General features: G+C 46.4%; 1 protein-coding gene across 8 annotated transcripts in view; it reads right to left on the reverse strand.

The window, feature by feature from the left end:
• RAD51B (RAD51 paralog B) overlaps positions 1-25,840 on the reverse strand; it is a 636,381-nt gene that overhangs the window by 153,698 nt on the left and 456,843 nt on the right. The window lies entirely within an intron of this gene.

The raw sequence follows: 25,840 nt of genomic DNA on the forward strand, positions 1-25,840 counted from the left end.
CTTGACCTCACGCAAAAGGAATAGTGGGATAGGCATCAAGTGTGTCTTAGACTACACTCCCTATGCTAATGATATCAAAAGGGCCATTAATAAATACTGGAATCTACTAACTGACATCCCGGGTTGCAAGGAACCCCCGGTTATAGCATTCCGCAGGACACGTAATATTAGAGATCTTCTAATTCGGTTGGAATTCATGCCTATACCTAAGACAGTTTCAAGCCTTACCTGTAGGACAAGCCTTACCTAAGACAGTTTCAAGCCTTACCTGTGGGACACTACAGCTGTGGTGGCTGCAAAGCTTGTCCGTTGGTACTGAGTGAACAGGACTTCCAAAAGCTTGACATAAGGACGACCCGTGGCTTTTCTAATTGTAACACACAAAATGTGGTGTACCTGATTAAATGCAAATGCGGATTGCTATACATTGGCAGCACCACATGCCATGTTAAACAACGTATATTAGAGCATCAATCCTGCATACGTAATAGCGTGCTGGAGGCGCCCTTAGTCAGTCACTTTTTGGAAGCGGTCCATACTCATAATGATTTCAAATATACAGTCCTTTATATTTCTAAGGCAAAACATCCGGAGGCTATTACAACAGATATCCATAGGAAATAAACATTTTGGATATATGGATTATGTACATTAGCCCCGGCAGGGTCGAACATCAGCAGTGACTTCTCATGTTACCTGTAGTGGAGGGCTGCCTACTGGTATGTCTCTTTAAGGGGTTCTCATTAGCGATCGTTCAGCATTTGTATAAAATGGTTTACGGGTGTTTCCACCGCACACGCACTTTATTATGAATCCCTTTTGAGGGTGAAGGGCTGACGTATATGTAAAATTGCCATAATATCAAGTGAGTATGATTTCTATTTGAATTAGAGAATGGAAGTTTGTGTACTTTATTATACTGTTGTAACGTCTGTTACCCTTATAGGAGTGGAATAAGGATAGCGTCAGTACCTGTTTGTGTCACAGCTTGCCATCTTTGAAAAAGATCCGAAACGGCTTTCTGCACAGGAACTGGACCAACCGTCAGATGGCACGTCCTTGACTGGGCTGTTTCTCCCTCGGTAACACCCACAGGCTGCTTGTTTGCAGACTATTATTGGACTTTTACGGGTCTTGGGAGGCACATTGTGCTTGAATGACCATTTTTCATACCTCAGCATTTGCACTTTATTATATAATAGGAATTATATGAATTGTATGATTATAAGTATTTGCATGTAGCACTTTATGTGACCTCCCTGTATTGATTAATTGTATTGTACTGCTAATTGAAGCTGCCGGGGTGCAGTTGGTTGTGTGTGTGTTGAACTGGTTCTACTTAATACTATTGATGAATTATATATTGAGACTTTGCAGCAAATGAATTGTATAAGTATTCTTTATTGGTGTTGTTAGTTAGTTTTTCAGAAAATTCCGCTGGTTATTGCTATTCTTTGTGAAACTCTCTGGTCTGATATCACTACTAGTGGTAGCAGTGAAGTAGCAATGTTCATAACATCCTCATCAGAGGAGGTCACTAAATTGAATACTCTTGGTGCAGCGATGGAGTACACAGGGGGAAAGGCAAATCCTGACGTGGAGACCTGTTGGATCCACATCTCGAAAGGGGTGATTTACAACGTGGTGAGGAGTTTAATAGGTGCTTAATTTTCTTTCTAGATTCTTGTGCTTCATGGCTTGGGCTGCACCTGCTGTGAGTGTAGGAGGAAGGCACCGGAGGGTTGGCATCCTTGCTCTCCAGTCTGTGCGCTCTCATGTGAGCTCTCGTTGCCGGGGGCAGTTACCACCATGGGCCCTAGCTCGTCAGGTAGTCTTGGCTACTCTTCCAGCATTGCAGCAGCTGCAGGGTTCCTCCTGCCCCACTCGTGTGGTGAGCGTTCCCATGCCGACCCTCCCACTGGTTTTCACTCGGTGATCTTCATCTTGGCAGGCTCTGGGGACTCCGGTGAAGGTAAGTCTGGGGGGAATGGAAGTAAGTCTGGGGGTGGGAGAAGAGCATGGTGCACCCGGACAAGGGTGTTCTGGAGTCCTCAAAGCCTTCTCATATAGGGCTGTTTTTAATCTGGCTGCCCTTTTGTTTCTTGCTGTAGATGCTTTGCAAGATGAGACATTGTGGCCCTCTCCAAGGCACATAAGGCAGAGCTTGTGTCCATCAGATTGCATCTTGTGCCATACTCGAAGCATTTTTTGAAAAAGGCCATCAGAAAAAACTTTTCTAAAGTAAGGTAAAGGTAGTCTCTTGTGCAAGCACCGGGTCATTACTGACCCATGGGGGGACGTCGCACCACGATGTTTTCTTGGCAGACTTTTTACGGAATGGTTTGCCATTGCCTTTCCCAGTCATCTACACTTTACCCCCATTTTACCGACCTCGGAAGGATGGAAGGCTGAGTCAACCTTGAGCCGGCTACCTGAATCCAGCTTCCGCTGGGATCTAACTCAGGTCATGAGCAGAGCTTGGGCTGCAGTACTACAGCTTACCACTCTGCGCCACGGGGCTTTCTAAAATAAGAAATAAGGTAAAATGAAAGCCTTTGACAATACAAGGTAAAATGAAGCTGCTAAGATGACCAACCAAAGAGAAAGGTAAGTTATGGGAACTGTGAGGTAAATAAGCAAGCTAGAAAGAACATGTCCACCCTCCAGGACAGTGAAGGAGGGACTGAGGGAGGAGTGCCCCCCAGTCATGTGCGACTTTGGGTAGGAAACTACCAGCATGTGCCAAGAGGTGGGGGGAGCGGTCCGTTTTAAGCTAGAAAGCTCTAGAATCTTGTCATCTACAGCTCTGCAGCCAGCCTGTGCATATGCAGTCCCATGTGTGACTGTACAGAGATCTCAATGATGAACTGTGCAGCTTTTGCACATTAAAAAAATTGGGAAAGACCCTAGATAAAAGTAAGCACTGCTAATACAACTATCTCAGGCCATGAGTCCATGAAATTTTATGCTCTTGAATCTGCTAGCCCAAGCTTCAGATATTGTTTTGGCACTACATTTGTGGATAGAAGTGTCATTGCTGGTTGTACTTTTTTGGCTGATTTTTAATTGTTAATAAGACTCTCTTTAAATGGATATGTACCCTTTGAATATTTCTCGTTCTAAAGGGTTTCTCATTCTAAAGGCTCACATGCTTAAGGCTTGGACTTAAATCTAGAGACATTTATTTATTTATTTATTTATTTATTTATTTATTTATTTATTTATTTATTTATTTATTTGTACATACATACATACATACATACATACATACATACATACATACATACATACATACCCTGCCCTACCCACAAATGGGCTCAGGGCGGCTCACAACATTCATACAATACAATGGTTAATCATAAAACTATAAAATCAATAATAATCTTAACACAATAAAATCAATAATAAATCTTAGACAACAGCTGGCCCTTCTAGCTAATAACAGAAAGGCATGACATTGCCAGCAACTTGCAGTTCTCCAATTATATTCCATTTCCTCCATGGGCCCCCAATCTGAGTGGTAAAAAAAGCATGACTTCAAAGCACAAGAAGGAACAAGAATCTGCCTGATCCTATCATTTCTGTCACAGGTTTTCAACTGGTTCCAACAAGTGGGCTAAGATGCTTAATCAATTTGAATGCACAAAGTCTCTGTTCTACCATTAGTCCTCTGTTAACACAACCAGCAAATTTCAGAAGTGAAGGTTTACGGAAACTTTTGAATTTCAAGAACTTTTAGAGAATAAATGGAGGTCCCACTGACATTTTATCTCTCAGCTGACAGATTAAAAATAGTCCTTTCAGATCAAAGGTACAATGTGTTCTTTCTTAATTGTTGTTGAATGTTGTATTGGTCTGGTCTCCAATGAAAGAAAGGTGCAATATCTTGTTAGGTCAGTCATAAAATTCAAGGAGCCCAGAAGTCACCAGATACCATAAACCAGAAAGAAATTCTGCCATCCATCAGACTGCATGACTTCTGACCCTTTAAATTCTCTTTCACTCTTCTCATTCCTGTTACCATAAAGAAAGAGCCACTCTGGTTTATGTATATGTTCCTGCCATAACAACTAGTAAAAAAGACAGCCCTGCATTTGCATTGATCCTGCCTTTGTCTCACTACATTCACTGTCTATGAGAACATAAGCGAGTTTAAAAAGAGTTTTTAGAGTGCAGCAAGGCACCAAGATTAATAACTGCTCTGATTCAAAATCAGCTATGTGTATGAGGTGGATCTTATCTAAATGACCTGCGTCAAAGGCAAAAACAATAATATAACAGGAAACTTAGCAAATAAAAGTTAAGCTGCAATTTTGCTTTGACAAATATCTTGTTATATACAGAGAGAGGAAATACTCTTTCCAACCCAAACACTTCAGCATATCCACTTACGGTAATCTGAAGAGAAAAGGACTGGAAGAAACCCACTCCATCTCACACAGATACTAAGGAAGAGATAGCACCTATTGACACTTTTCCCTTTGAAGCATTTGGATAAAAGGTTTGCAAAGGACATCACTTTTCACAGAAGATACAAAAATTTATCTATGAAAGGTAATCAGGGAATATCTGGAATTGCTTTCTTATATTCATTTTAATCATCCCAGATACTTAAGACTTTGGCTATAAGCAGGTATAGTGCTAAGCAAATGCAGTTGACATTACCACTTCAGAACAGTCTATTCTAAGGGCCAAACTAGCTGTGACATGACAGATATATAATTAAACTCTCCAATAATTTTTTAAGGACTAAATGTAGAATTTGGTTTTGAGCTGCAGCATCGAGGAAGAGCAATTAACTATTTTCTCCATGTTGTTTTCCTGATCTCAATTAGCCTCCCAGGAGTTAAGAGGGAGTGAAGAGAGTGGAAAATGGGAAAAGTTTTCCCTATAAATAAAACAGCAGCTCCATGGAACAGGTTGACATCTAGTAACAACAACAACATTCGATGTATATACCGCCAGGACAACTTAACACCCACTCAGAGCGGTTTACAAAGTATGTTATTATTATCCCCACAACCAACACCCTGTGAGGTGGCTGGGGCCGAGAGCTCTGGAAGAGCTGTGACTCACTGAGCTTGGGGGAGACAGAAGCAAAGAAATTATTAACATCTCAGGAACCAGAATAGAACCTTGGCTCCTTTCAAGCCCTTGAAAAACCCCACATGAGACTCTAGTCACAGATTTCCTGGGCCATGTCTAGTTGGGCTTTCAGTCTTTCATATCTGGGAGAATGGATGATAGTGAACATTATCCCTAATGCAAGTACACTGTTGCTAACCTTCCTAATCATCAGAACTGGACTGAAGTCAGCTGCTGGGCAAAGAGAAATATATTCTCATTGATCTTCTTTCCTGATCTTGACAATATTGTCGGACAAATATACAGTTCTCCAAGTAAGTGTATTTGTGTTTGCATTTGAAATCCAGCAAGATGTAGGATAGTCTTCACAGAGAGTAATAGTTCATTGAGAAGAGAATACATCATGGAGACTTTATCATTTCAGGACAAGGTTTAGATACATTTGACATAGCAATAGGACAACAGCAGGCTTTGCTTCTACAAGAACAGCTCAGTCTTTATTGCAAAAGACTACAGCGGCATAAACATTTGGGGGAAATCATTCTAACTCTCTTTATGCTGAATTAATCAGAGAGTACATCTTTAAAAGGCCTAGATGAACAGCACAAGTGCTCTCAATACCTTACATTTTTAAAGGCAAATCAATTAAAATAATAGAAGCTGGATGGAGGATGTCCTTTGCTAGAGCTGAATTCAGGAATGATAGGAAGGTGCCTGCCTTCTTATTGCCTTTCCTTTGATAGTCTCATTGACAGTAGTTGTGATCGAGAGGGAGACGGGTGCTAAGGAAGTAGCCAAAGACAGACTCAGAGCCAAACTACAAGTGACATCTTACACAGGTTGGACACTAGTCGGCTTCCCTCAGGTTTTGATGGGAAATGTAGGCATCCTGGTCTTGCAGCTGTAATGGAGAGCCAAGCTGTAAAACCAGGGTGCCTACATTTCCCATCAAAACTTGAGGGAAGCTGACAAGTGTCCAACCTGCGTAAGGTGTCACTTGTAGTTTGGCTCTAAGAGAGGATAAGGTTACTGAGGCGGCAGTGCCTTGCAAGGCCAAAAAGATGGAACAAGTCCCTTCAGGTAGCAATTCTAAACCAAACAAACAGCAGCCCATCTATCCATAAAAACTATTTAGAACAATGCACATACCCTCAACTTTCATAAATACATTTGCTTCCTTCCCTCTCCCTCAAGGCAAAACACCAAGTTCAGAAACTTGTGAGAAGAGGAGATACATTGATATGTTACTATATCACATTTTGTTCCAATACTGACCCCTAAAAGAGATAGCTGTCAGTCTCTTACCTTGAATTGTCCCATGTTTTGGAATAGAAAGGATATTTGTTGGGGGAAGAATAATGTGTATTTAATAAGCTTGGAATCAAATTCAGAACACACAGCTATACCACAACCCCTAGTCTCCCTTCAGCATATCCACCCATCAACCTAACCTTCCCCCACCCATAACAACCGTGAAATTGAAAACTGTGCTGGGGTATGGCACTATCACTTTTCCTTTCAGCATGAGGAGAAAACAAAAGCTGCACAGTCAGAGAATGGATTGCTTCCAAGTACCGCAAAGACGAAATGGTTGTCAAAAAGCCATCTCTATGCCTGGTGTGTTTTCTTTCTGTTTGGGGTATTAGTAAACATCTGTAAAGTTGTGTGGAGCAGAAAAGCAAGATAGTTTTTTTTGGGGGGGGGGTGCACAGCACATGCTTTTCTAGGCCTGCTTTTCATTACTCCCGCTGTACAGCCATTCTTCTCCTGCAAATCTCATCACGCCCTGGCAAAGAATCCATGGCATGTTAATCTTTTCATTTCGTAGCAAAGCTGTGTAATCTTTATTCCTTTTTCCTTCTGAAAGGGCAGACAGTAATAATAATAGTAATCAGGCCAAAAAGACTACAGCCCTATTTCACTTACAGCCCCTCCCTCCAGCTTATGTTCCTATCCAGTACTTGCTGTGTTCTCATGGATGACCACTGTGTATGTGTACACATGCACGTATGTGCGCACATTCTTGAGAATAATTACCAGCTTCAATGAGAAGTTAGTGTTGTGCACTAAGAGGAAAGTGTCTGGCTGACTTTGTGCAGTGTATGTTTCTGAAGGAACAAAGCAAATAGTTTTGAACTAAACCTCTGGGTTCAGATACTGGCCATTTCCACACACGTTGAATAATGCACTTTCAATGCACTTTCGTAATCCTTTAGAAGTGGATTTTTTGTTCCGCACATGGAAAATCAGTTTCAAATGTTCACTAAAGAGTATTGAAAGTGGATTATCCAACGTGTGTGAAAGCAGCCACTGTAAATGAACATCCCAAAGGCAAGAACTGGCTTTATCTGGTATATACATGCAGACACTGTATTCCTTTCTAGCTGATATCATAAGCTGCACAAATCAGCCCTATTTCTGCATCTTCTATGTGATAGCAAAGAAGAGGGACAAAAGGAATTCAGTTCCCCTTCCTCCTCCTCTTCCCTAGGACAGCTTGATAATGTTTCTTTAGGGCAACAATTATTCCTACTACTTCTGCTCCCAGTTAATTTCCAAGATCTAGTTTAACTGTAGATCCTCCTCACCTACAATTCAGAAATGATAGCTCTAACGAACTGATAACATACAATGTATGTTCCGTGTTTCTGGTTTTTGCACATCTCACTGAAGGCTTTCAAATCCAGTTCTGGAAATTCCTGGAGTCTTGGGGATGGTTGCCTGGGTAGGGCGATTTAGATGAACTAGTAGAATAGTAGTGGGAATAACAACTAACACTGTAACAATCTAGCAATTACTAATTTTAAACACATCATGCATTTGTTAGTGCAGTGTGGGAAAAATGCAGGGAAAATAGAAGCTGATTGAGGAAAGTATGCACAAAAATCCCACATGGATGCTCCGTTGCTAGGGTCTTTGCATCTGCAGCAGTAATAATGGGGAATGGAAAATCTTCACAGTATGGATGCAACCTAAATGATAATCTACCTGCACTGTGTGAGTCTGGTCCCTAATTCATAAAAATGCACACATACCCTTGTCCCACAAAACTGTACACTAAAGTATGAGCTCTACTCAGCCTTTAAAAATTTCCAAAATCCAGAACTGGGTGACAGCCCCTCTTCTCCTTGGAAACACAGCTGCAAAGCCATTATGGTTTTTCTTAAGAAAGTATTGTAAGAAAACTCCAAGTACATTTTATAGGGAGGAACAATAAACCTATGTCCTGGCTTTACTTTTTCTAGCATTCTTGGATCAAAAGTTATGAAGCATATCTAGCACATGATGGCCTATATTTCCAAAAAGACAGCACATACTGCCAAGAACATGCATGTGGGGATAAAATTAGTCAGTGAAAGGCATAATAGAGGGCAATACAACCTCGCATTAGGTATGATATAATAAAATAGAAGGCATTCTCAGCCATGATCAGCAGTGAGTAAAGGCAATAATAACCAGAAATGGGCACGAACAGCAATACGAACCCAAAAAAGCCACAAACAGCCCAATCTGCTGTTCGCGAACAAGCTGTTCATGAGGCCCCATTCTAAACGAACAGGTAGTTGTTGCAAGCCTGGTTCCTTGCTGTTTGTCAAGTCAGACAGTCTAGCACCTGCAATCAATTCCCTTGGCAACTTAGGCAGGGATTGTCTGAACCCTGTCTGAACTCCTGCTGATGCCCTGGAAACCCCAATTTGAGCCCAATTTAGCTTGATAGGCAGATCTTCCTTTCAAGTGTGGAGCTCCAAATTTGTTACAAGGGAACAAAGAGCAGTGGGGAGCAGGGCTCCCAGCTCTGGCTTAGATTGCAGACAGTGGAGAGGGAGAGACAGTTGCTGTTGGCATTTTGATAGCGAGAGTGCATTGGAGCTTGAATTTTCTTTTTGTGTGGTGGGATAGGGACCTACCCCTTCAAGTTTCAGGGCTGCTGTCAGGCTCTGGGGCCAAGCTATTGTTTATTACTGGTACCTTTCCTGGTGCCTGCTCAGGTCAGGTTTCTGGGAGTGGTGCAGTAGGGATCTTGACCAAACTTGGATGATGGCTGGAGGAGAGCCTGCTGCCCCCCACGAACAGCCAACCACGAACATGTTCATGAACAGGGCCATGTTCGTGGTTGTTCATGAGTCTCTGTTCATGGATGGCAATGAACAACGAACATCATGTTCGTTTTTTTTTCTGTTCGTGCCCATCTCTAATCATAACATTTTTGAGCAAATTTTGAATACAACTCGATCATTCCACTCCAGGATAAAGTTCTGAAAAACTGGTTCCACCGGTTTTAGAACAAGCCATCTGAACATGATGCTGAATTGCTTATTTTCATTATGCCCTCCCCAACCTTCTCCAACCAATACTTCTTAAAAATATTTTAAATGAGATTACAAATTCTGGATACTTGACCTTGTAGAACTTTAAAAAACAAAGTATTGTCGAAGGCTTTCACGGCCGGAGAACGATGGTTGTTGTGGGTTTTCCGGGCTGTATTGCCATGGTCTTGGCATTGTAGTTCCTGACGTTTCGCCAGCAGCTGTGGCTGGCATCTTCAGAGGTGTAGCACCAAAAGACAGAGATTTCTCAGTGTCAGTTTAAAAAACAAAGTTAACAGATGCCTGCTGAAGTGATTGAGCTATTGTTTAATTTGTCATTTTAGAGCCAAGCTACAAGTGACATCTTACACAGGTTGGACACTTGTCAGTTTACCTCAAGTTTTGATGGGAAATGTAGGCGTCCTGGTTTTACAGCGTGGCTTTCCATTACAGCTGCAAGACCAGGATGCCTACATTTCCCATCAAAACTTGAGGGAAGCTGACAAGTGTCCAACCTGTGTTAGTTGCAAAGTCAAGAGGAAGGCAAATTCAGTCAACAGCTGAGGGTCCTCCTATGAGATCTATTTTTATATTAAATTTACCTTTATCTGGTGACAGGCCCATTTGGGGAATCTTAGTTAGTTCTAGGTACTTCAGTTTAAGAAGTTTATGAATAAAACAAAAAGATTCTAAGAAGACTATTATGATGAAAGAAAGAAAAAGAAAATCATATCAAGGAAAAAGCAGACATATCTGCCCAATAAGAAACAAGCCACTTCTGTACAAGTGCAAGAGCACACCATGCCCCACTCACGTCAAAGGAGCCTGCACTGGAGAACTCCCAGGTATGAGATGCCATTTGGATTCTACATCAGGCATCAAAATACCTTGGGCCAGATCAGACTACACATCGTAGGAAAGTATCAATGTGAATACTCACATTCACTCTTTTTTTAAAAAAAAAAATATTTAAATAAAATAAAATAAAGTAAGTGCACAGTATAAAAGTTATGCAGATTCTAAATTAGATATTAAATTAAAAGTTATACAATCTTATACAACTAATAAGTATATAAACAGTACAGTTATAATAGTTTTGGGAGTAAAACAAGCAATACATTTAAGTTTCTTTGACCTGATAAACAAAACGTTACATATTTATTTTCCCTAAGCCTAAATACATAACATTTCTCCTTCTCTCTCCTTCCCTCTCACCCTCTAAGCTTCTATATCAATTCGTTTAGCCTAAGTAATCGAAGAAATCCTTCCATTTTTTCCAGAACTCGGTTATCAGTCTATTTTGTAAATAGGTAGTCAATTTGGCCATTGAAGCGTATTTGTGAATCTTATCTCTCCACTCCGGGAGACCAGGACAAGCATTGTTTTTCCATTTTCCTGCAAATAGGACTCTCGCTGCCATCACCGTATAATGGAAGAGAGCTTGTTCTTTTCTCACATTAGTTGGTAAAATATTTAAGAGCATACTTTTCAGATTTAATTCAAATCTGAGTTTGAGGATCTTTTGCATCTCTTCATGTATTTTCATGATTCCTTACAAGTCTACCACATATGGTAAAATGTTGCATCCATATTCTGATATTTCCAACAATGTCCACTGTAACCCTTACTAATCCTCACAATATCTTTCTCAATGCTGAACTATATATTACTTCAGTTAATGGGTGGGCTGTAGGGGAGAACTGCTGGCAGGGGTATGTTTAGCTCTTCTCATGCCTACTAATTTTCTCTTGTAAAGGTCTGCTTTGAGCACTTTCTCCCTCATTCTCCATATGGGCTTATTTCTAATCTTGGAGCCTGGCTGGGGGGAAAAACTAGGTTAGGCATTGCCTGTGGAAGGAAACAAAAGCAAAGGGTAGTTTGTAGATAAGATTTTCCCCCCTCTTGTTGCCAAGTAGGCCCCCTCCCCTGCTTTAAAGCATGCCATGAACTGTGTTAAAGTTTCCTGCGTTACTGTTTCACTGCTGCACAAAGATTGCTTTGCACGTGTGTGCTCTGATACACGTGTCAGTTTCCTGCCTGCGTGTCAATTACCCTGCTGCTGTAATAGACTGTGTAGTTTACTGACTCCATGTTTGGATAACTGCACAAAGGACTCTCTTTCTGGGCAGCCCTGCCCTGACCTGTATCTGGAATTCCCAGTGTGTGTTTGGACTCTGTTACTAGTGTTCCCCGTGCCTGCATTGCCATCTGCCACGGACCGTGCCTGTTCCCTGCTTTGGACTGTGTTTTAAAGTGTTGTTCCCCCTGCCTCCATGGAAGCCTGCCTCATATGGGCCCAAGCCGCTGCTAGCAGCCGGGCGCCTGCCGGGGAAACCTCCAGCGAGCCTGGCTAGGCGCTCCCTGGTCAGTTCCCGCCTGGAGCCTCCCGCGGGCCGGTCGCCGAGCTTGCCCTCGCTACCGGGCAGCCTGCTATCCAGCCCCAGCCATGCCCAGCCGGCATCCATGTTCTCAGGCAGCCAGAAGACCCTGAGAGGAAGACTGCTTTGGGAAGCCATTTCGGCGAAGCGGGCACACCACGTCCGCAGCGAGAGTACCTCGCCCCGCTCTGCATATCTTAGGAGCCGCCCCGGAGAAGAGCTAAGTGCCGACCATCCCAAGCACTTAGAGAATGCATCTCAAAGAAACCTCCGCATTCCAGAGCTGATGACATCAGGACAAGCCCTGTCCGCTGGAACATCCTTTCAGCCCACTTGGATTTCCCCCTCCCTCTTTTGTCCCCTCTTCCTGAGGTGTCACTTATCACGATCTGATTACCAAAGTGGCCCATCCAAGCCATTTAGTAGCCCATTAGACCCTTTGTTTTAATCTGTGAGAACCACCAAGTACAGCACCAGCCCCAGGGTACGTTTTGGGGTATTTAAGCCGGCCTCTCAGACCGCATGGTGCGCGTGCCATCCTATCCAGACTTCCTTGCTGTCCGTCTGTGGTTCCAGTGCTGGCATTGGACCCCCCCCCCCTCGCTGCTGTGTCTCTGCTTCGCTTCAGGATAAGTGAGTATTCCCCCTATCATCGTTGGGAACCAGCTAATGCGAACGTCTCTGTATTTCCTACTCTGTATTTCTTAGATCTCGTATGTTCTCTTGTATGCTTGTGCAAGTTTAGGCTTACGCCACACTGAATACACGTGTTTGGAACCTATTTGTTGTCTGCCTCTTTTTCACTAGAGTGTCTGGGATCGGGACCTCCGTATACATAGGTTATGATCCGCGCTTAATATTAAGTTACAGACTGCTACAGCTAATTCCCCATTATAATAAAGAGCAGTTCTGGTAACAGTTTACTGGTGGAGAATGCGGGCATAACCCAGTTCGTGTGAATACACGTGAGTCGACACGCGTGTCTTTGGCGAACTGACTTAGAGGAAAATTTTCCAGACCTCAGTGTAAAGAGCGCAATTTAGCTCAGGGAATTAAAAGTGTGACTGTGTGTGGCTCTAGCGAGCATTTCTATCTTGTGGGTTGGCTTTTCCCCATTTCCTCCTTCAGCCAGCTTTGGACTACTTGCCTTTTGTGGTGCACCGCGAGGCCCTCCAGCCGTTATAACCGGTGTACTGTGGGTGAGGACCTCTGAACTGGTGAAGTTCCTGGCCACCTTCCGGGCCGCCTAAACGCGTCTATGTGGGTGGGATCCCAGAAGTAGGCTCTATATATATATATATCCTGAAGCAGCACATATAAAACTCTCTTCCGCCCTCCCCCGTCTCTCCTAAGTCCGTCCAAACCCCGTTCCTGCCAGCACTTAGGCTTCAATCCCCGCTCCGGAGGAAACGTGAAGGGATTGTTAGTCCGTTTAGTTAGTTAGCTTTGGGAATCTGAAGCCAGGTTCCTGAAGCCCCGCGGCAGCCGGCTGCACCGTGCTTAAGAGTTTTAAGGTAGACTCTTGGGCGCCTTTCCGCTTGCGAATTTTAAGTCAGACTCGTGGGCGCACCTCGCTTGGGAGTTAGTAGGACTCTTGGGCACTTTTGCTTGGGAGTTGTTAGAACTCTTGAGCGCACCTCGCTTGGGAGTTGTTAGAACTCTTGAGCGCACCTCGCTTGGGAGTACAGTAAGCTTTACTCCTGGGCACTTTTGCTTGGGGACTTGCAGAGGCAGTCCTTGAGCGCATTTAGTCTTTTGGTCGAGGCTTGGAGACCGTTTAATCGTTTGTCTCTGAGCGTGAGGCCTGGGGACACTTTGAGTTTAGTTCTTGGGCAGAGAGCTTGGGAGCAGTTCTGGTTGCCTGAGCAGAGGCTTGGGAGACCCCTTAGTTGCAGTTTCTGAGCAGAGGCTTGGGAACACTTTCTGGTTTTCCGAGTATAGGCTTGGGAGACCCCTGAGCTTTAGCTTCTGAGCAGAGGCTTGGGAGCACTGAGCGTTTTGGTTCTTGGGCTTAGAGAGCTTGAGAACACCGTTTGAGCCAGTAAACTTTTCCTGGTCCCGTGGCTTGTAGGCAAGCTTGAAACGGGAATAGGAATTTTTCCTTCTCCCCCGGTGGAGAAGAACCGAGTGTAGGACCCTTAAAAAGACCCTTGTGAACCTAAAAGTAGGACCCTTTTATACCCCCCCTGGTAAAAACCTGTGTAGTACCCAGTTTAAAAATCCTTGAGAACCGGAGGGAAGGATAAACCTCCCAAAGGAACATAGAGAGGAAAAGTTGTTAAAACCCCTAAGAATCCAGTGTAAGAATCCCCGAGGACCCGAAGGGAAATAGCCTCTGAACGGCCCCTAGACGAGAGAACTTATAGGGAACTCAAATCGCCCCATCCGTGGTGTCGCTGATCCACTCTTTAGCCTCCCCCGAGATCAGCCTTAAACTAAAAAGTAAAATGTACCGGGCAAACCCCACCGTGCCCCGCCTGGAGAAGTGGCTAGTGAAGAAGGGAGATTGCCCCTGGGAAGCCGGTTCCTTCAAGGGACCCGACCCACTCCAGATAGTTAGAAGCGCCTTCCAGGATTTTTGTGACAAGGAGAAACCTAGGTCAAGTAAAAAAGACAGGTATGGAGCTTGGGCACTTTTCACTGCCCTACAGGACAGCGTGTCCCTCATTAGTAAGTTGCACACAGCGCAGGAGGAGTTAGAGGAGAGGTCAGAGCGAGAGCAGGACGCCTTGCGCCTAGAAATCCAGACTCTCAGGACCAAGCTGACTGAACAGGAAAAAGAGTACGAGAGAAGAGCAGTTGAATGGCGCGCCGAACGCGTCAATTTCATACTAGAAAAGCAAGGACTAACTACCGCCCTCCAGGACGCTCAGCACAAGGCTGAAGCGGCCACCGCTCGTGCCGACATGGCTGAGCACGCATTAACTGAGGGACAAGAGGAGATTACTAAGCTCACCCATGCCGCCCGGTTCATGGCGGACCACAACCAGTCTAAAACCGCAGCCGCGGACCATTCAGCTTGTAAGAGGGAGCTAGAGGCCCTGAAGCGACACTTGGGGATGCAACAGGCCGTAATTTCCGCCGTGCACCCCTCAGCCCTCTTGGCCCTCCCAGAAGATAGTAAGGATAGCTGGGCATCTCAGTCGCTCCAGCCCGAGGAAGCCCCACAGCCCCTCCATCCGATAGCTACTAAAGAAATAGTATCCATGGACGAGGACGGCAAGAAGACAGACCGGGTCGTTAAGGAAACCCGCAATTGGAGGCCCGACGAGCTCCAAGCCATAGCAGATCGCATGGGGCCCCTAAACCGAGATACGGCCATCCAGTGGTTCACCCATGTGACCACCTCTCAGCCCTCCGCTAGTGGTTCCGACGTGGCCCAACTGGCCCGCCACTGCGCCAGCCCCGAAATAGTCACAGCCCTTAATGCTTACGTTTCTAACCGAAGGCTAGCCACCCGCAGTCAGTACGGAGCCATTAAAGAACTGTGCGCATTCCTATGGCCCACCAAGAGTTTAAAAGCCCTATACATTGCAGAGTTCCAGAAACCCGGAGAGGATCCAGAGGCATATTTAGCTAGAAAGCAGCTCCTCGCTGAGCTAGCCGATGAAGTAGATTTAGATGCGAGCGATGTGCCCGACTTCGATGAACTGGAGTTTAGGAGAGCTGTTATAGATGGGCTCAACAGCACTACTCGCCTGGCCCTGGCAGGAGTAGAACCCGGGAGCATCTCATGGGGAGACCTGGAAGCTCGCATCAGGAGCATTGCTGGCCTGTTGCGAGAGACCGGAGCGATCCGCCATGTGAAGTCCCCGGCCTCCCATAGGAATGAGAGTGAGCCCATCAACACAGTCACGTATGCCAACCATGGTCCCCACTCCCAATATCGGCCCCAAGGGCATAGCTCGTACTCAGAGCCTAGAGGTGGCATCTTGCGTGGGAGAAGCGGTAGCTTCACTCGGGGCCGCAGCCAGAGGGACTCCCGTCCAGGAGTAACCTTTGCGCCCACCCCCAGTCACTACCCTTCCTCCCCACAGGGACCCTCTGAGCCCTGGAGACCTGCGCTGCCCTCGGCGCCCCCGCCCCCTCGGGCACCTCACCCCTACAATCACCAGGTCTACCCTCCCCCAAGTCAGGCTGACTCCTGGAGACCGCAGCCAAAGGACCACGAGGAGCCCTCTGACCTAGGAGAGCCGCCACCAGCTGGGAACCCCTTTTTCCAATAGGGATGCCCGGGGGTCACACGTTATTCTCCCCACTTAACTGCCCGTGGGAGAAAACCAAAGGTTGAGGCTAGCCTTCGACCTCCAGGAACTAAAAATAGCTTGGAACTTAAAAGAGAGGAGGAAAGATTCCAAAGGGTGATTCGAACCCAGAACCCAGCACCAACTTTGCCAGACACCTCTGAAAGAAATCTGGCAGAGCTGCAAAGTAAAATCCATGAACTCATAAGTGTCAATAGGGAACAGAATTTAAAAATAAATGATCTTAATAAGGAGAATGAGGAATTAAAAGAAAAATTAAATTCTTGCACAATAGAGAAAGAGCAGCTCCACAATAAATTCCTTAGCATGCAGACTTTGCTGGAGAACCAGAATAATGAAACCGCCACTTTAAAAACCCTGATGCAAAATCTCCTGGAATCCCAGAGACTCACTGAGGCCAGATTAAAGACTTTAGAGGAACAATCAGTGATTGAATCAGCACCCCGCCCCGCCAAAGGCAGTGAAACAGGTAGTCAGTCACCTTTGCCTCCAATTTCTGCCTCAGCCCCCATGCCCAAGAAGCCAGAATTCACTTTAGCCTCTGAGCATGTGCAGAGTTTAAAAGTCATTCCCCAAGAAATTGTCTTGGCTCCCATAGACTGCCCCCAGCCAAGCTATACACAGCCCACCGTGACTGTGCCCTCTTGCAATGACCCTGAAGAACAGGTAAACAAGAGTAAAAATGCAATTTCTTTAAAAGAATTAAATTGCTTTGAGAATCCAGTGCTTGCAACTACACACCAAATAGCTTTCTCTCAGCCTTCCCTGACTAACACCCCTGAAGAAAACCTTATGTTGGGCCTGTGTGGTTTAGTAGTGCTTGAGCTAATTCAAAGACATTCGTGTATCTGTTTCCACGTTTTAAAAGGCTCAAGCCCAAAACTTAATGAAAAGGTAGAGCCTCCAGCAGTAAGTGCAGTCAGGAATGTAATAATGCAAGTGAGCAGACTCCAGAAAGAATCCCAGTTGCTAGCAGCGTCTAAAACAGACTGTTCCCACTCAGCGTTGCACCCCCACCCCTCATTGAAATGGAAAAACTGGCCAGACCAGGATTCTGACCTCCTCCCAGTTCTTCCTTTTGTCCTCTCCCAGGCTGAAGTAAGCCCAAATAAATGTAATCACTGGTTCCCTGTCAGAATTTGGAAGGGATTGGAACCAGGAGTGGAAAAGCCACCTTAAGGAGACTTGAGTTCAAGTCCCTGCAGCCCCTGTCCCTTTTCGTTGTGCAGTCTTAACTTTATGTGTGTGTGAACCTGAAGCCCAATTCCCTTTTGAATTTAGATGTAAAAAGCCAACTTAGCTTCCTATAATCATTTAGTGTTTTTGTTATTTCTTGTCAGTTCTATTCTTTAACTTCATTAGGCGGGCCCCACAGTTGGGACCCTTGGGGGAAACACGGCAACCAAAGCCAAATAGGACCACCACCGAGAGTGACTCTTAATTGGATTTTAAGCCGCGTGTTCGGAAAAAATTGCACAGGCAAAAGAGATTTGCTGTGTGTGAAAGTGTTTGGAGAGGCTTTAGCCCAGAGGTGCATACATTCTTTCGAACATAGTGGAACCACCAAATAAGGTGATCCCTGTATTCGAAAACATTTCACCCGCCGTGCTGGTGAAGATCCCGCATCTACGTAGATTCGGGGTCTCACCTGCCAGACCCACGCTTTCGCATGATGGTCGGCTTTGGCTTTGAGGGCCGTGCCTCCCCTGGAAAAGGACCCCCAGATAGCCCAACATCCCTCTTTTACTAATGTTCATATTCGTCATGGTGAGTTGCTATACGGCGCCACCATCCAGTACGCTTTAGTGCAAAAGTAAAAGACCCGCCAGTATTTTGTAAATATGTGTCCCCTGGAATGTGTTATTGAGGTGCGTTCGCTACGCACAAGGGGCAACGTGCCTCATTTACATAGCCAGGATCCCCCGCGCCAAGATGACCCCCGAACAACCCAGACACAGTGGCGCCGGCAGATCTCGGCCGCCTCCGCCGCTTTTCGATAAACGCTGCCGAGCACCTTCGGCTCCACTTCGGCCCTTTCCGCCAGCAGCCGCTCGCCCCACGTACTGATATCTTTTCCCTTGCCCGTACCGTATAAGGGAAAAGAAGGGGGGGAGACATATTGAAGTTTTAATGAAGCCATGCCAGGCCTTCCAAGTGAGGGCAACCCGAAAGTACCCCACACCCATATGCTTCTTGCTCAGTGTATTTTTCTTTTTGGTGCTCAGTGTATTTTTCTTTTTGCCCGGTGTACCCTTTTTTTTAAACCAGAAATTGGGGCCTCCCGAGGGAGTCCCTCCAAAAATTGGTTGTCCTGCAAATATATGACGAAGGCCTATTTTTGAAAATTAAAGCGAGGGCCCCCGTCTGCAGCAACCCTTATAGTTACTGGATACCACTCTCTAGTTTTTTCTTTTAAAACGGCAAGGCCAGACCGAGCCGGACCGATAGCTCTCAGCTCGCAAATAAAAGCAGCCCGCCACCGAGCCAGGGGCACCTGAAGGCCACATAGTCTAGGCACCCAGGGACCCCTGGGGCGAGTTTGCATAATCCCGCCTAACGTACAGCCGACCCTTGCCCGACGCAAAGACGTTTCCCCTCTGAAATATACATGCTTTAGGAAGAAGCCCCCGCACAGGAGTTCCCCAGAGCAACAAGCTGGAAGGCTCGCTTAGTGCCCCTGGGACTTCTCGTTCGAACCCCGCTTAACAGACAGTGCTGGCAGAAAAATGCCCTCCCTCTTTTTCCCTGCTTCACTTTATTTTATTTTGCTGCAAGAAACTCAGGGAACCTGTACTTATATCCGCAGGTCTCCCCAGGATATTTTCACCACAAAAGGAAAAAGAAGGCCAGGAGATGAGGCACCTGGCTACTCTGTGTTTGCTCGTGCTGGCAGGCACCCTAATAGAGGGACGCCCGTCCAAATTAATGCCCTACCCCCACTGGAGATGTATTAATACCCTGGCAGGAAACGAAATGATGGTCTGCAAAGTTGTGCAGCAGATTAATATGACCACCCCCACGGATCGCACTAACTTTCGCAGTTGTGAAGAGCAGTGGATCCGACCCCCAGAGCTTGTTATTTTATGTGTGGGAGTGAAAACCATGTCCCAGGAACTAGTGTGTTACTCGCCTACCGATACCGTTTCACCACTTGCTCCAATTCCATGTATGTTCCTCCCCCGTATCAGGCCAGCCCCCACCGCAGTCCCGGTGGTAGACAAATATACCACCCCTACCAACTTCGAAACCTCGCCATTTGTCACTGAGGCTTTCGGACCATACTGTGAAGTTGTTTTTGTGTCGGCCGCAGTATGGAAGGCAGGAGACCCCTTTAGGATGACCATCCTACTAGGCACTACTACCACTGAGTCTGCATCAGTCACTATCACGCCCCTTCAGGCACGGCTCTCTCCTTCGCTATAGAACGCTGGGAGAACCTGACCTGGATTGTAAAAGAGGAAGACCTAGCCAAACATGGCCCACCCGATTGGATACTGGTTCAACAGACGCCCGAATGCCAAACCAAGCCCCTAGTAGAGAAATTTCACCGGCTTGGGCTGCTCTTTGTAAATTTGACTCACGAACCAGGCAATTACTCCCTGCTGATCCGGACCCAGGAGACCCACACCATCCAAATTGACCCTTTGATTGCTAGCAATGAACAATTAAGCCAAGGCGGCACGCATATAGTGGGCTCCCATGTTTTGAAAACTGACATTCGAGAGAGAGTTCTAGTCCGCCCGCAAATGTCTTTAAAAGAGATCCGCATAGACTTAGCTGAGCTAAATGTAACCCAGAGGCTGCCGCAGTGCGCTCCCTATCTGGAGGCCGGTAGCAAGGGTTGGAATGCATGGCTACAACTGTGGATCGATCCCTCTCCTTCTCTCTCGCGTGCCAGACGAAGCATTGCCGACTGGACTGCTCCTGCAGCCGGAGGCTTAGCAATCATGGATTCGGTCAACATTGAGACTCTCGCTAATAAGTTTGCCCATGTCACGACTAGCATCTCCGACTTAGGTAAACCGGTGGTGCAGTCCCTAAATTCCATTTCGAATGGGCAACACGAGATCAGCTCCATTTTAGTTAACTGGGAGAGTCAAATTGAAAGAGATTTTTCTCTGCTGCTCAAGGGAACACAGTCTTTGGAATGCAACATGTCAATAGCCATGGCATGTATGCAAGCCCAACAATTAAACCAGGCTGTGGCCATGGGGCTGATTCGGCAAGCCACGGACGGGCACTTGCCCCTGGAAATTAAAAGACTGATTACGCCCAAATTGTCACCCATTGAGCTGGAGCTTGAATCCTGGTGGTCTCTTGTAAATTCCTCATTCTCACCGACCACCCAGGAGCTTAAATTATTTTTATTAACGGCCAGTGCGCACGAGTCATTCCATGTGTATCCAGTCGTGCCTCTGGGACTCTAAGTCAGCGACACCGAAGTCCTCTACGCCCGCCACCCCGACCATTGGGCCCGCTTCACCCCGACCGGATGGCAGCTCGTCAGCCTCCAAGGGTGCCAGCATCGAGACCAGACCGGCTTCATCTGCCAAGACCAAGCCTTTGCACCTCATCACCCCTGTGTAGCCCCGCAAGTCGACGCCCTCAACGAGTGCTCCTTTGAGGTCGTCCAGGAGAACAGCTCTGCTGTGGTCTACCTTGGGAAAGGATGTGCCTGCGTGCGAACGGCCTGCGATTTTGTGATCCTGAATTCGTTCCAGCTCAAGCCCGTGATCCCGGGAGTCAATCGCTGCTTTTGCAACCTGTCTTCGGTGGCAGCCTGCGACTTCACCTACACGGTACCGGTCTGGACCCAAGAAGAGATCCTGGTGGCACCCTCCATCTATCGTTATGTGAAGCCCATTCCCCTTGGCATCGGTCTGGAGCTAATCCACGAGCTCCTGACCCACCCCCAGCTCCACCGCACCCTCCAGAGCATCCAGAGGGACGGGGACACTACTGCTTTGGTTGTGTCCCACAACGGAAAGGAGATTTTGGATCTTGTCCAGCGGATTAAGACCACCGGAGAGCACTCGTGGTGGGAAACCCTCTTTGGCTGGAGCCCCACTGCCACTGGAATTTACAATTTGGCCTTACACCCGATCGTTGTTATTTTGGCCTTCCAAGTTTTGTTGTGCACCTCACTACTTTATTTGGGCTGTTGGAGCCGCCGACAGCTCCAGCAACTCCAACTGTCCTACCGTTTGGATCATTACAATCCAGACCTCCTCTTGCCTTAAGGGTTGTTCTTGGCGCCCCGTTTTAGCCTTTGTTTGTTTTATTGCTTGTGCTGGTATGAACTATGCTTGTACTTTACTATGTGTACAGATCCTGAACCAGTCCCATGGACGCTTTGCTGCCGGATACCGCTCCGAGGCCCTCTTGTGGACTAGGGGGGGACATATTACTCTGCCTCCCAGCCCACGGCCCGTCTCCAAACGACCGCCAGCAGCGCCACCTCCATGAGGACTAGAACTGTGTGCCCGAAGCCCTTCTTGCCGCCAGCCGACCCTGCCCTGCGGATTGACGCAGACAGCAAGGGGGGGTGGAAGTGTGTTTTGGAACACATGGACTAAAAGTTGCTTGCTCCTGTATATATGCAACCCAGTCTAGCAGCTGTACTGCGGACTGAGCCGTCTGTGATCTTTGTCGCTCTATTGTTTTATGAATTTCTTCCCATTGCTTTTTATGAATTTTACTCCCATGAATTTAGCCCCGAACTAGCCCCTCCCTCTATCTACTGCAAGTGCGCCCATGATCTTCCCATGAACTGGGACCCCTTTTTCGCCCCCTATTAACTTTATCCCTATGAATTTGATTTTAACCTTTTGAATTGCCTTTTTAACCTGACTCCCTCCGCCGAGGTAATTCTAGCCTATTTATCATTTTATGAATTTGGTTTTAACCGAGACCCCTACTGAACGGTCTCTTTTAAAGGTTCTTTTGTTCCTGATTTTAGACTCTATGAATTTGGTTTTAATCTGGCTGCATGAGTTAGCCTTTTAATAGCGAAGTTTATTTTTCTGCCCCTATGAGCCCTTCCGCCGCTTACCCTCATGAATTATTTCCTCGCACTTGCTTTTATCATTGCTGCTTCTATCTATGAATTGGTTTTAACTTCCTGGTTTATTGCTTTTAATCATATATATATCTATGTATTTATGATTTTAACCATTTATGAATTACTCTACCCTCTATGAATTGATATATGCCTGACTTGCACTTTCTTATATGAATTATTCCCTCACCTATGAGCTTTGTTTTAACTTCCTATGAAGTAGCCTGCTTTTATTCTTACATTCATGAATTGTATCCATGAATTGCCTTTGCCTTTAATCTTATGCTTATGAATTAATCCATGTATATGAATTGCTCCTGGTTTTTAGTGCTTTTAATCCACCATGAATTACGTATGAATTACCTTCATCCATGAATTAATCAATGTACACAAATATGAATTATTGCTATTTATATGCATGAATTGCTCGTTGCTGCTCATATCACCATGAATTGTTATTGCTTATGAATTATTGCTATTTATTCTGACGGTTGCACTTAGCACACCCCCTGGTGTGAACCCAGAGACCTGCAGCCCATTGGCTGATCTAAATTGCACTTATTCGGTTATGTGGTTCTCCAAACTAAATTTTTGAGTGACGCCTCCCCCTCCTTCCCTTCCCACTCCTTCTTCGCTCGAAGCTCGACCACCGGACATTGCCGACCACCTCGCCTTTGAAGTCAAGTTCGGGGACCGCCGTGCCTGACGTCCCGGAGTCCCCGAGGGGGGGAATTGTTGCCAAGTAGGCCCCCTCCCCTGCTTTAAAGCATGCCATGAACTGTGTTAAAGTTTCCTGCGTTACTGTTTCACTGCTGCACAAAGATTGCTTTGCACGTGTGTGCTCTGATACACGTGTCAGTTTCCTGCCTGCGTGTCAATTACCCTGCTGCTGTAATAGACTGTGTAGTTTACTGACTCCATGTTTGGATAACTGCACAAAGGACTCTCTTTCTGGGCAGCCCTGCCCTGACCTGTATCTGGAATTCCCAGTGTGTGTTTGGACTCTGTTACTAGTGTTCCCCGTGCCTGCATTGCCATCTGCCACGGACCGTGCCTGTTCCCTGCTTTGGACTGTGTTTTAAAGTGTTGTTCCCCCTGCCTCCATGGAAGCCTGCCTCATATGGGCCCAAGCCGCTGCTAGCAGCCGGGCGCCTGCCGGGGAAACCTCCAGCGAGCCTGGCTAGGCGCTCCCTGGTCAGTTCCCGCCTGGAGCCTCCCGCGGGCCGGTCGCCGAGCTTGCCCTCGCTACCGGGCAGCCTGCTATCCAGCCCCAGCCATGCCCAGCCGGCATCCATGTTCTCAGGCAGCCAGAAGACCCTGAGAGGAAGACTGCTTTGGGAAGCCATTTCGGCGAAGCGGGCACACCACGTCCGCAGCGAGAGTACCTCGCCCCGCTCTGCATATCTTAGGAGCCGCCCCGGAGAAGAGCTAAGTGCCGACCATCCCAAGCACTTAGAGAATGCATCTCAAAGAAACCTCCGCATTCCAGAGCTGATGACATCAGGACAAGCCCTGTCCGCTGGAACATCCTTTCAGCCCACTTGGATTTCCCCCTCCCTCTTTTGTCCCCTCTTCCTGAGGTGTCACTTATCACGATCTGATTACCAAAGTGGCCCATCCAAGCCATTTAGTAGCCCATTAGACCCTTTGTTTTAATCTGTGAGAACCACCAAGTACAGCACCAGCCCCAGGGTACGTTTTGGGGTATTTAAGCCGGCCTCTCAGACCGCATGGTGCGCGTGCCATCCTATCCAGACTTCCTTGCTGTCCGTCTGTGGTTCCAGTGCTGGCATTGGACCCCCCCCCCCTCGCTGCTGTGTCTCTGCTTCGCTTCAGGATAAGTGAGTATTCCCCCTATCATCGTTGGGAACCAGCTAATGCGAACGTCTCTGTATTTCCTACTCTGTATTTCTTAGATCTCGTATGTTCTCTTGTATGCTTGTGCAAGTTTAGGCTTACGCCACACTGAATACACGTGTTTGGAACCTATTTGTTGTCTGCCTCTTTTTCACTAGAGTGTCTGGGATCGGGACCTCTGTATACATAGGTTATGATCCGCGCTTAATATTAAGTTACAGACTGCTACAGCTAATTCCCCATTATAATAAAGAGCAGTTCTGGTAACACTCTGATCTCCCCGGAAACTGCTCAGCACTCCAAGCAGGAATGCCATTCCCTTCTGGGGATGGGGGATCCCCCGTTCCCACCCCCTGCCCCCGCCTCTACTCGTCAAGCCAGCGGGGGAGGAAAAGTGGAGGAACAAGCCTCCCTGTTGTGCTCCTGAGGTGGTGTGACCACATCACCTCTGGATGACGTCATCATGCCACCCCTGAGAGGGCTCCTGCGCTTCTCAGTGGGCTGATTTTGGCGCACGCCCATGCCTACACGATGATTTCACTCCCGGAATGACGTCAGTGTGTGTGCATGGGAGCACCGCAGTGTGAGTGCATGGAGCATACGCACGAGGAGCATCAGGGACCGCAGACAAGGTAAGCACTGTGTCCACTGTCCCCCTGGGAGGGTAGAGGGATCTGGCATCCCTAACTCCAAGGAAATCTCATGTATGACTTCTAAGGTGTATATGAATGTTCAATAAGATGCCAACTATTAAACAGGCTACTGAGGATTATCTTCCCTTATCATATTGTCCCTCTAGGCCAGAGATGCAGGAGATAAGACTGCTCTGCTATTGTCCTCACTTTAATCTCCAATGGCTGATTCATACATTACAAAGTCTTTGTGGTCACCACATGGACTTTGGATCACATGTGTGCTGGGAGTTCCATGATTTCCAGATGCACATGGGGAAGTGGCTTCAGCTGCTCCGATGCCATTTTCCTGACATGAAATGGCCCTGGGAAGCCACAATTTTCCTTGTTGGGGAAACTATGAGTGACTATTATTACAATAAATTTTCCCAAGGGAGAAAAGAATGGCTCCTTGGTGCTCTTTCACATCAGGAAATAGTTGGCAGGGGTGGGGGGAGAGGCTGAATCCTTCTTCACATTCATCATGGTCCTGATCCAAATCAGGCCCACAGTTGCCTGCAAATCATAAAAATTCTAGCACATATGAGATCCAAAGTCTTCATGGTGGTCACAAAGACTTTGTAATGTGTGAATTGGTCAAAGGAAAGTAATTCCGTTTCCGTCATCTTTCATAGCATCACAGCATATATACTGGCTGAAAACTTAGGCAAACAACTAAAATGTTCCTCATAGATGAAATCTTTCAATTTCTGGGTTCCTGGGGCTAACATTCTTCCTTTCAGTTTTGAAATGATTGGCTTCAAGGAAGTCCCATGGAGCAATATCAGCCTTTTATGCCACACAAGCCACTTGCCTATTAATGAGAATGAAAAGTATCAGTATTGTTTCCCACCATTTTCATAGGTTTTAGCAGCTTGAAGTCCAATTCTCCAAAAAAGGGAAATTATGACAGAATAGATTCTTTTATCAGTGTGAACTTTAAATTGCTCTCATTATACTAACAAATTGGCATAACTAATAGCTTCAGTATCAGGTGAATCAACACTAAGAAGACATAAGTGGCATGCATACATCCATGCACACGAGCACACACACACACACACAGAATGGAAGATTTGTATACACTTACCGTGAAACTTCCTTTCTCGGTGGTGTGGGAGTGGGTCAGTCTTAACTGACGGGAAGTAGCTCCTACTCTATCGCAGGGTCGGTCGAATCATACGATCCCCTGTGGGAGGGCTCTTCCCTGGCACGCCAG

The sequence above is a fragment of the Eublepharis macularius genome, chromosome 2, assembly GCF_028583425.1.
Source record: "Eublepharis macularius isolate TG4126 chromosome 2, MPM_Emac_v1.0, whole genome shotgun sequence".
Taxonomy (NCBI): domain Eukaryota; kingdom Metazoa; phylum Chordata; class Lepidosauria; order Squamata; family Eublepharidae; genus Eublepharis; species Eublepharis macularius.